Below are 12113 nucleotides of genomic sequence, written 5' to 3' on the forward strand. Positions count from 1 at the left end.
TTATGTGGAGAATTTTGAAGTTTGAGATGAGAGAAAAAATGGAGGGAAAGAAAAATTTGAGATCTAGAATGTGATTGTTATGAAAATTCTGTTATGATTAAGGCTTTATATGACATGTTAATCACTCTGAAAAATTAATTAAGCAATGGTTAATTGTAATTATTGAGAATAAGGTGCATGACCAAAATTAGCAAAAACACCCTTGCATGGTGAATGAGCATGTGAACAGTGCTATATGGAGGTGTAGGATCACTTAAAGTCATCTCATGCACATGTTGGAATTGGAATTTTGTTCATATGATGCACCCATTTTGAATTTGGTATTTTCCCTCCAAAATGAACATGCATAGGCAAATGATCATATGGTGAAATTTCATGCAATGTCATGATGGATTTGGAAATTATAGGTCATGACAAGCATTATGCAAAAAGAGGCACTCAATTTGGAGCTTTAGAGCAAAAGTTATGGCTTGTTGAAGTTTCATGTACACATTGCAATCCTTTGGCCATATCTCCTCAACCATTCATCAGTTACTCATGATCTTGGACTTTTTGGAAATGGGAGAGAGAGATCTTCAACTTTCATGCTGGACAAAAATTCATATGAAGCTTATTTGATGTTGGAAAGTCAAGTTGAAGTTGGTCCAAAAACTTGCCATTTTTGGAAACTTGAAATTATAGGTCACTTTCCATTTTGGGAAACTTATGATTTGGCTTCAAAATCTTCAACATTGATGTTTGACATGATGAATAAGCCTTGTTTGAACATGAATGGGATGAAGAAATTCAATTCTCACACTCAAAGCCCTTAGTTGACTTTCAGTTGACTTGCATTGGTCCTTAGATGACCTGACAATACCTGATGAATTTGAGCTTCAACCACTTGGGGAATTTGCTCCAAAATGAACCTCTAGCTCATGTAAGCTGAAGATAATGATGTGTGGTCCTCATACCAAGAAAATACCATCACCTCCTGTACAAAGGAAAACCTTGAATTGCCTGGCTTGTGGCTGCTTATACTGCAAAACAAAAGTTAGATGATATATTTTTGGTGCTTTTGGTTAGTGATTAAACAAGAAAAGCAATGATATACAATGCAAGCAATGCCTGGTGATCCAAAACCACTCACAAGGATATCCCAACCACAAGGAAGGAAGGCAAGATGCTCAAAGATCCTTGAGGCTATGCAATGCTATGATATGATGCCATGTGGGATCTTAGGGACAAAATTGGGGTCTAACAGATGCCCCTATTTAAGATCATTCTATCCGGAGAAGTGAAGGTTAAAATCTTCATCTCGACGCGGTAGAATGGGCTTAAATAACAACAATGAGACAAATTTTGGTCCCTGAGAGACCTCATGATGCAAATGTATGAATGCAAAACAAAATATCTCTGTGGAGAATATGGGTCCACAAAGAAGAAGAGAAAATCAGAAGAAGAGACAAATCCACAAGAATGATGCACTTCCTAGAGGAACAGAGACTCTGACGGGACTCTTATGGGAATAAGAAAAGAAAAGAATGCGTGAGCAGGACACGACTTGAAACGGGAGACTTTACTGGGAAGTAAAGGACTGACACTGGGGAAAAGAGTTCCAAAGGAAAACAAAATCCTATGGAAAGACTCAAGCTGACTCAAAGATGCGTGTATTGGGGAATACGCCAACACAACAAGACTATCCACAAAGGATACTTCGGATGAAAATCCGGACTCAGACTGGGGAAAGAGCTGACGCGACAACTCTGCCGGGAAAATGCATATATTGGGGAGTTATGCCAATACAGCAAAAAGAGAATCACAACAACAACTCCGCTGGGGAAATCTGAAAAGACTATCCAGGGGAAGCAAAAGGATGAGATGTTACCGGTTAGTGAGTAACAAGCTCGGGAAGAATGAATATCTAAGACCTGTGTACGGGTGAGAGATATCAATCGACCAAATCATCTAAGGAAGACCTGAAAAAGGTATATTTCGACTCAGAAAAATCTGACTCCGCAGGGGACCGAGGTCATAATAGGGAGCAGAAAGGAAGGGACACCAAGGATACCGGGTTGTAGGCATAACAGGTGACCAACCAAGGCGTGAATTGGTGTGTGTTCCAAAACACTCATCATCCTGAAGAAAGCTGGCAAAGCAGACTTGTTTATAGGATGGACATTTGATTCTGTAAAGAATGCGAATCTTACTCAGTTGGGAAAACAAACAAAGGATTCAACCAAGGAGTGCATGAGATATATTATCTATAGCCGTCAAAACGTAGATAATATACTCGCATGGAAGATTATACATAACTGGGTTGTAGGTTGTTAAAGGATAAATCAACTGAAATCGTGAATTGGTTTGTGTTCCAAAACACTCATCATCCTGAAGAAAGCTAGAAAAGCATACTTGTTTATAGGATGGACATTCGATTCCACAAGGAATACGAATCTTACTCAACTGGGAAGAACGAGACTTCGACTGGAGAGCGCATGAGATATATTATCTATAGCCGTCAAAACGTAGATAATATACTCGCATGGAAGATTATCCATAACCGGGTTGTAGGTTGTTAAAGGATAAATCAACCGGAAAAGAGAAACAATCGTTACCAGCAACAAAAGGGTAGACGAGAGATGACTCACTGGGGATAAATTGAAAGCATGCGACAACTATCCAAACAAAAGGGGTAGAATATTCGACTCCGCAAAAGGACGACGAATCTTACTCGACTGGGGAAACACGAAAGGCTTCGACCGAAGAGTGCATGAGATATATTATCTTTTGCCGTCAAAACGTAGATAATATACTCGCATGGAAGGTTATCCATAACCGGGTTGTAGGTTGTTAAAGGATAAATCAACTGAAATCGTGAATTGGGTTTGTGTTCCAAAACACTCATCATCCTGAAGAAAGCTAGAAAAGCAGACTTGTTTATAGGATGGACATTCGATTCCACAAGGAATACGAATCTTAATCAACTGGGAAGAACGAGACTTCGACTGGAGAGCGCATGAGATATATTATCATAGCCGTCAAAACATAGATAATATACTCGCATGGAAGATTATCCATAACCGGGTTGTAGGTTGTTAAAGGATAAATCAACCGGAAAAGAGAAACAATCGTTACCAGCAACAAAAGGGTAGACGAGAGATGACTCACTGGGATAAATTACAAGCATACGACAACTATCCAAACAAAAGGGGTAGAATATTCGACTCTGCAAAAGGACGACGAATCTTACTCGACTGGGGAAACACGAAAGGCTTCGACCGAAGAGTGCATGAGATATATTATCTATTGCCGTCAAAACATAGATAATATACTCGCATGAAAGATTATCCATAACCGGGTTGTAGGTTGTTAAAGGATGAATCAACCGAAAAGAAAGGCATCGGAATACCAAACTAGGTAGGATAATGATGACCAATCAAAAGGGACAACAAACATTACCGGCAAACGGTGAATGAAAGAGGACCCGCTGAGGATAAAATTGCTTACTCGGAGCGATTATCCACAAGGAAGGGGAAAACCCGCTGGAGATAAAATTGCTTAAACAAAGCAAATATCCAAAAGGGAGAAGGAATATCAATACCGCAAACTAGGTAATGATAACTGCAAAGAGGGGATTACATCTACCGGGTAGTAGGCAGAAAACCACGGAAAAGTAACCGTCATCGGTTGGGATGAACAAATAAGGTTAACTCTGCAAGGAGAGAAAATAGGGTTTACAACTACCGAGATGATGGGTAGAAGACCAAAGATTCCGCTGAGGAACCAAGCGAGAAAAAAGGATTTACAACCACCGGTTAGTAGGTAGAAGACCACAAAATCCGCCATCAACCAGAATGAACCACGAAGGTTACCTCTGCTAGGGGATAAAAAGTAGGATTTATAACTACCGGTTAGTAGGCAGTAAACCATACAGATAGGACTTACGACTGCCGGTTTGTAGGTAGAAGGTCACAAGTTCCACTGAGGATAAGATGAATGAGTGCCAGTTAGTAAGCAACTATTCACTTATACCACAGGGAGGCACAAGAGACAGCCACAAAGAAGCCAATTTAGGAACGATCCAAAAAGGCAAACTGAATCAAGACTCATCCTAATGAGGAAGGAACTAAAAAGGGAAAACCCATCCCATTATGTGTGTTGGGAGGGAACGGAAACAACCGTCATCCACGAGGATATAACTCAATGGGGAAATGCAAAAGGAAAGGAAAGACACTTTCTGCTTAAGGGGCTGACTCTATATTGAGAGATTAGACACCCGACATCTGCTTGTGGAGATCTACTGGGGAGATCTATATCACCAATTAGCAGGAGACAACAAACAAAGGATATATGGCAAAAGAATGCAACATGAATATCTGAATGTTGAAAGTATGCATGAATATGCTTGATTTATGTTTGATGAATGCTGACAAAACAGACATATCTAACACAAACGGGTCCAGGAATCAAACGCCTGGTACTACATCTCGAAAGAGAAAGCCAGGATCGCCGGAGAACATCCAATCTGTCGGGATCAAAGACAACAAAGATCATCTGCAAGGATGGATCATCAGTCTCAGCTGGGAAAGAGAGCTCGCTGCACAGGCAAGAACTGCCACGAAAGCAACTCCAAGCAACTTCACTGGGGAAGACCCCTCTGAAGGAGAAAAGATCACACAAGTAGATCCTGCCACACAAGCAACTCTACTAGGGATCAGTGGTATCAGGAAATCACCAAATCTCTGCAGGGGAGGAAGGCCTCAAGAGGTTTCCGGAGGGGTCACCAATCACAACTGGAGAAAAGAGTTCAATGCACAGACAGAAACGCCACCACAACAATCTCACGCTAGGGATCAGAGATGCCAGGAAGCAACCAGATCTCTGATGGGGATAGATAGTATAGATGAGGTTCAACATGCCAACAACTCCGCTAGGGATCTATCTGAAGAAATAACGGGATACTAGGATGTCAACCCACCAAATACCGAATCTTCCAAAGAAAAGCACCCATGCTGGGGAGAGAAAAATGCTGGAGAGGAAAGTTGAAGTCTTCAACAAACACTCTGCTCGGGACTGACCCACAAAAGCGTTCAAACAACACTCTACGGGGGATGAAAACCACATTAGGGCTAAAATAGCACTCCACTGGGGATGTAAACCATAAAAGGGCTAATAGAGCTTTGGAGGAAGGATGTTGTACTTCCGGGGAAATGAAGCTGAACAACTTCAACCAACACTACACTGAGCAACCTCGCTGAGGAGAAACCATAAAAGGTTCTACAGGAAAAAGATACAGTTATCTCGAGATATGAACAAATGTCTTACCCTGTTGGGAATCATACCACCCTTGGGAGAGCACTGAGAATCTCGTGAGTATCCTTCAATCATTGTGAATGTTCACTTTGTTTAAAAGCTGTTTTGTGAAAAATTTGTCTATTTTGAAAACAATGATATTTTTATCAATTAAAAACATGCAAAACATTTGTTGAGTAGAAACAAATAGGAGTGCAAATAATTGGATAAAAGCTCAAATTAGACCTCATAGCTCTTAAACCTGGCCTGGGTGAGCTTGAATCAAAGAAGGTGTGGGAGTCCAGAATGAGGAACTCTATTCCACATGACTGACTCTATACAAGATTTTGGGTGTTTATTCAAATGCATCAACACGTAGTGCGAGCAAGATGAAAGACTCAACTTAATAGCAAGGGATTGATTGCAAATCCCTTCTATCTTCCAATCGCCCCTTCACTTAGGAGGACTTAAGTCACATGGCACAAATATAAACAATCAAAGACATTGCCTCTTAAGGAGGACTTCAGCCAAATGCCTGCCAAAAGAAAATGACAGGGCTTCCAGACTACATGGAGTTAGAGGTATTACCTAAGTGGTATGCCAACCACAAGCAAAGCAAAGCTCAAATAATGAGCTAAAGCGACTAAAGTACCTGTACAAAAGGCTAGTCAATTAGTAACCCAGACAGATAAACAGAAAACAGACAAAACCAATCAACAATGTTACACCAAGCAAAGTACAAAGTGCAAGCAACTCAAATTGTTTCATCATTCAAATGACCTACAAAATAGCAAGGTTAGGTAACCAAGGTAACTTGCATCTCAAGTAATGAGATCACATCAATCATTAGAGCTAATTGCTTGAACCTGAAATGCAAAGCTCAAAAGGTGAGTATAAACCACTAGTCCAAAGACTAGGGTCAAAGGCAAAGCAAAATGTCAAAATAGCAACCAATATTCAACATGAATCACATTTAATCAAGTAAGAACATGTCCTAAAAAGGACCAAATCCAAAGCATCAAGCAAAGTCATCACATGAGCAAGATATGGCAAAGGCAATTACAAAGCACACAATTGGTCATGAAAATTCCATATTAAAACAGAAATGAATCAAACAATCATGAAAATCTTTATGTGCTATCAACATGTTAAACACAATCATCATGCCAAAAATTAGAATCAACAGAGCTCAATTGGCCTAGAAATGAAAATGCACAAGTATGACATCAAATTGTGTGACACACATTGTCACACCCCACATTCATGTATCTAAAACAGAGATGAAAAATGATAAAAATACACAACCAAGCCTCAAAAATCATGCAACATGTTGGGAATCAGGATACCAAATTTCAAATCAATTGGCCAATGTATGAGCATTTCACAATAGAATGAATGAAGCATGTCACATTTGCATACATGTTCAAATAACAGTCCACAATTAAAAATCCAGAAATGATAAAATCATGAAATCAGCATCGAAAAATTATAGACATCCATATGAGCATGTAGCAAAAAATTGGAAGTGATTTGGATTCATTTTCTATTTGTTATGATTTTTTTAATTTGGATGAAAATATTTGAAATAATGTGAATCATGCACATGAAAATATGGAGGGAAATGATAAATGGTTTGAGTAATTTGAAAATATGCTGGAGCGGAGGATCGAACCTTGTAGCAAAATAATCAAGCGCTGGGAGAATAAAATCCACAAAACTACACAACTAGGAATCGAACTGTGCATAATGGTTGATGTAGCGCATACACAATTGAAACGCAGCCGTTTCAATAATTGAGTTGGCATGCCAACTCAGATTCAATGCGCATGTGGACCAGGTCAACGGAACGACAGCCAAACAAATGGACACTTAAGCACATGCGTGGCGGTGACTAGGATAAACCCTCGCATGAACCAGAGCCATAAGTCACTATTCACACGCGGAGGTTGACGGTGGTTTCCACCGTCTTCCTCGTTGAGACGGCGGTGAAGCTACAGTAGCACGCAACAATTTTTTTTCCAGATTTCACAAACCAGTACATCAAATGAAAGATCTCAACGTGAGGAACACAAATCCAGCATTCATTTAGTCTAAATCATCATGCATAAGGCAAATCGAAGGAAAACATATTTCATGCTCAAAGTTCAGATCTACATAACTCAGTCAATACTTCACCATTTCATATTCTAAAAGCATCAGTGTGATCAGCATGAAAAGCTCTACCTAAACATGGCAATGGAATGAAGAATTAAAAGGTTCGAAATTAAAACTTCTTGAAGAGCAGTGAGTGAAATCAGCGTGTTCAAGGCTTCAATTGATCCAGATCCAATCCTGAGATGATGACTTGAAGTTTGATGCAATAATTGAGGCTTGGAAATGCTTGGATCTAGCTCAAATGGCAGTTTCCATCTTCATGTTCTTGAGCTTGCACAACTTGATTTCTGCTCGAATTCTTCAAATCAAGGCTTGATCTGCACTCAATTACACTCCATAATCCATAATATGCAAGAAAATTGCTATGTTATGTGGAGAATTTTGAAGTTTGAGATGAGAGAAAAAATGGAGGGAAAGAAAAATTTGAGATCTAGAACGTGATTGTTATGAAAATTCTGTTATGATTAAGGCTTTATATGACATGTTAATCACTCTGAAAAATTAATTAAGCAGTGGTTAATTGTAATTATTGAGAATAAGGTGCATGAACAAAATTATCAAAAACACCCTTGCATGGTGAATGAGCACGTGAACAGTGCTATATGGAGGTGTAGGATCACTTAAAATCATCTCATGCACATGTTGGAATTGGAATTTTGTTCATATGATGCACCCATTTTGAATTTGGTATTTTCCCTCCAAAATGAACATGCATGGGAAAATGATCATATGATGAAATTTCATGCAATGTCATGACGGATTTGGAAATTATAGGTCATGACAAGCATTATGCAAAAAGAGGCACTCAATTTGGAGCTTTAGAGCAAAAGTTATGGCTTATTGAAGTTCCATGTACACATTGGAATCCTTTGGCCATATCTCCTCAACCATTCATCAGATACTCATGATCTTTGACCTTTTGGAAATGGGAGAGAGAGATCTTCAACTTTAATGTTGGACAAAAATTCATATGAAGCTTATTTGATGTCGGAAAGTCAAGTAGAAGTTGGTCCAAAAACTTGCCATTTTTGGAAACTTGAAATTATAGGTCACTTTCCATTTTGGGAAACTTATGATTTGGCTTCAAAATCTTCAACATTGATGTTTGACATGATGAATAAGCCTTGTTTGAACATGAATGGGATGAAGAAATTCAATTCTCACACTCAAAGCCCTCAGTTGACTTTCAGTTGACTTGCATTGGTCCTTAGATGACCTGACAATACCTGATGAATTTGAGCTTCAACCACTTGGGGAATTTGCTCCAAAATGAACCTCTAGCTCATGTAAGCTGAAGATAATGATGTGTGGTCCTCATACCAAGAAAATACCATCACCTCCTGTACAAAGGAAAACCTTGAATTGCCTGGCTTGTGGTTGCTTATACTGCAAAACAAAAGTTAGATGACATATTTTTGGTGCTTTTGGTTAGTGATTAAACAAGAAAAGAAATGATATACAATGCAAGCAATGCCTGGTGATCCAAAACCACTCACAAGGATATCCCAACCACAAGGAAGGAAGGCAAGATGCTCAAAGATCCTTGAGGCTATGCAATGCTATGATATGATGTCATGTGGGATCTTAGGGACAAAATTGGGGTCTAACAGATGCCCCTATTTAAGATCATTCTATCCGGAGAAGTGAAGGTTAAAATCTTCATCTCGACGCGGTAGAATGGGCTTAAATAACAACAATGAGACAAATTTTGGTCCCTGAGAGACATCATGATGCAAATGTATGAATGCAAAACAAAATATCTCTGTGGAGAATATGGGTCCACAAAGAAGAAGAGAAAATCAGAAGAAGAGACAAATCCACAAGAATGATGCACTTCCTAGAGGAACAGAGACTCTGACGGGACTCTTATGGGAATAAGAAAAGAAAAGAATGCGTGAGCAGGACACGACTTGAAACGGGAGACTTTACTGGGAAGTAAAGGACTGACACTAGGGAAAAGAGTTCCAAAGGAAAACAAAATCCTATGGAAAGACTCAAGCTGACTCAAAGATGCGTGTATTGGGGAATACGCCAACACAACAAGACTATCCACAAAGGATACTTCGGATGAAAATCCGGACTCAGACTGGGGAAAGAGCTGACGCGACAACTCTGCCTGGAAAATGCATATATTGGGGAGTTATGCCAATACAGCAAAAAGCGAATCACAACAACAACTCCGCTAGGGAAATCTGAAAAGACTATCCAAGGGAAGCAAAAGGATGAGATGTTACCGGTTAGTGAGTAACAAGCTCGGGAAGAATGAATATCTAAGACCTGTGTACGGGTGAGAGATATCAATCGACCAAATCATCTAAGGAAGACCTGAAAAAGGTATATTTCGACTCAGAAAAATCTGACTCCGCAGGGGACCGAGGTCATAATAGGGAGCAGAAAGGAAGGGACACCAAGGATACCGGGTTGTAGGCATAACAGGTGACCAACCAAGGCGTGAATTGGTGTGTGTTCCAAAACACTCATCATCCTGAAGAAAGCTGGAAAAGCAGACTTGTTTATAGGATGGACATTCCATTCTGTAAAGAATGCGAATCTTACTCAGTTGGGAAAACAAACAAAGGATTCAACCAAGGAGTGCATGAGATATATTATCTATAGCCGTCAAAACGTAGATAATATACTCGCATGGAAGATTATCCATAACTGGGTTGTAGGTTGTTAAAGGATAAATCAACTGAAATCGTGAATTGGTTTGTGTTCCAAAACACTCATCATCCTGAAGAAAGCTAGAAAAGCAGACTTGTTTATAGGATGGACATTCGATTCCACAAGGAATACGAATCTTACTCAACTGGGAAGAACGAGACTTCGACTGGAGAGCGCATGAGATATATTATCTATAGCCGTCAAAACGTAGATAATATACTCGCATGGAAGATTATCCATAACCGGGTTGTAGGTTGTTAAAGGATAAATCAACCGGAAAAGAGAAACAATCGTTACCAGCAACAAAAGGGTAGACGAGAGATGACTCTCTGGGGATAAATTGAAAGCATACGACAACTATCCAAACAAAAGGGGTAGAATATTCGACTCCGTAAAAGGACGAATAATCTTACTCGACTGGGGAAACACGAAAGGCTTCGACCGAAGAGTGCATGAGATATATTATTTATTGCCGTCAAAACGTATATAATATACTCGCATGGAAGATTATCCATAACCGGGTTGTAGGTTGTTAAAGGATATATCAACTGAAATCGTGAATTGGGTGTGTGTTCCAAAACACTCATCATCCTGAAGAAAGCTAGAAAAGCATACTTGTTTATAGGATGGACATTCGATTCCACAAGGAATACGAATCTTACTCAACTGGGAAGAACGAGACTCCGACTGGAGAGCGCATGAGTTATATTATCTATAGCCGTCAAAACATAGATAATATACTCGCATGGAAGATTATCCATAACCGGGTTGTAGGTTGTTAAAGGATAAATCAACCGGAAAAGAGAAACAATCGTTACCAGCAACAAAAGGGTAGACGAGAGATGACTCACTGGGATAAATTACAAGCATACGACAACTATCCAAACAAAAGGGGTAGAATATTCGACTCTGCAAAAGGACGACGAATCTTACTCGACTGGGGAAACACGAAAGGCTTCGACCGAAGAGTGCATGAGATATATTATCTATTGCCGTCAAAACATAGATAATATACTCGCATGAAAGATTATCCATAACCGGGTTGTAGGTTGTTAAAGAATGAATCAACCGAAAAGAAAGGCATCGGAATACCAAACTAGGTATGATAATGATGACCAATCAAAAGGGACAACAAACATTACCGGCAAACGGTGAATGAAAGAGGACCCGCTGAGGATAAAATTGCTTACTCGGAGCGATTATCCACAAGGAAGGGGAAAACCCGCTGGAGATAAAATTGCTTAAACAAAGCAAATATCCAAAAGGGAGAAGGAATATCAATACCGCAAACTAGGTAATGATAACCGCAAAGAGGGGATTACATCTACCGGGTAGTAGGCAGAAAACCACGGAAAAGTAACCGTCATCGGTTGGGATAAACAAATAAGGTTAACTCTGCAAGGAGAGAAAATAGGGTTTACAACTACCGAGATGATGGGTAGAAGACCAAAGATTCCACTGAGGAACCAAGCGAGAAAAAAGGATTTACAACCACCGGTTAGTAGGTAGAAGACCACAAAATCCGCCATCAACCAGAATGAACCACAAAGGTTACCTCTGCTAGGGGATAAAAAGTAGGATTTATAACTACCGGTTAGTAGGCAGTAAACCACACAGATAGGACTTACAACTGCCGGTTTGTAGGTAGAAGGCCACAAGTTCCACTGAGGATAAGATGAATGAGTGCCAGTTAGTAAGCAACTATTCACTTATACCACAGGGAAGCACAAGAGACAGTGTCATACGGTGAACTGACTTTATTGGATTTTTAATCGCAATGTCGCGGTTAGCAAGAGTCGCCACCGACTTTTCTTTTATCCCATAAGGAAAGGTGGAAAAGAACAGGAAAGACCTTAATTTTAAATTCTTAGGTTCGGGAGGTACTTTATACAAAGGGAAGGTATTAGCACCCTTTGTATCCATGGTTATCCATGGGCTCTTAATTGCTCAATCATTTATGTTTTCTAGTTTGAAAAAGGTGGTTGAGAAATGTGTGAAAAATGTTTTGAAAATGAGAATTTAAC

This window comes from Lathyrus oleraceus, chromosome 5 (genome assembly GCF_024323335.1).
Source record: "Lathyrus oleraceus cultivar Zhongwan6 chromosome 5, CAAS_Psat_ZW6_1.0, whole genome shotgun sequence".
NCBI lineage: Eukaryota > Viridiplantae > Streptophyta > Magnoliopsida > Fabales > Fabaceae > Lathyrus > Lathyrus oleraceus.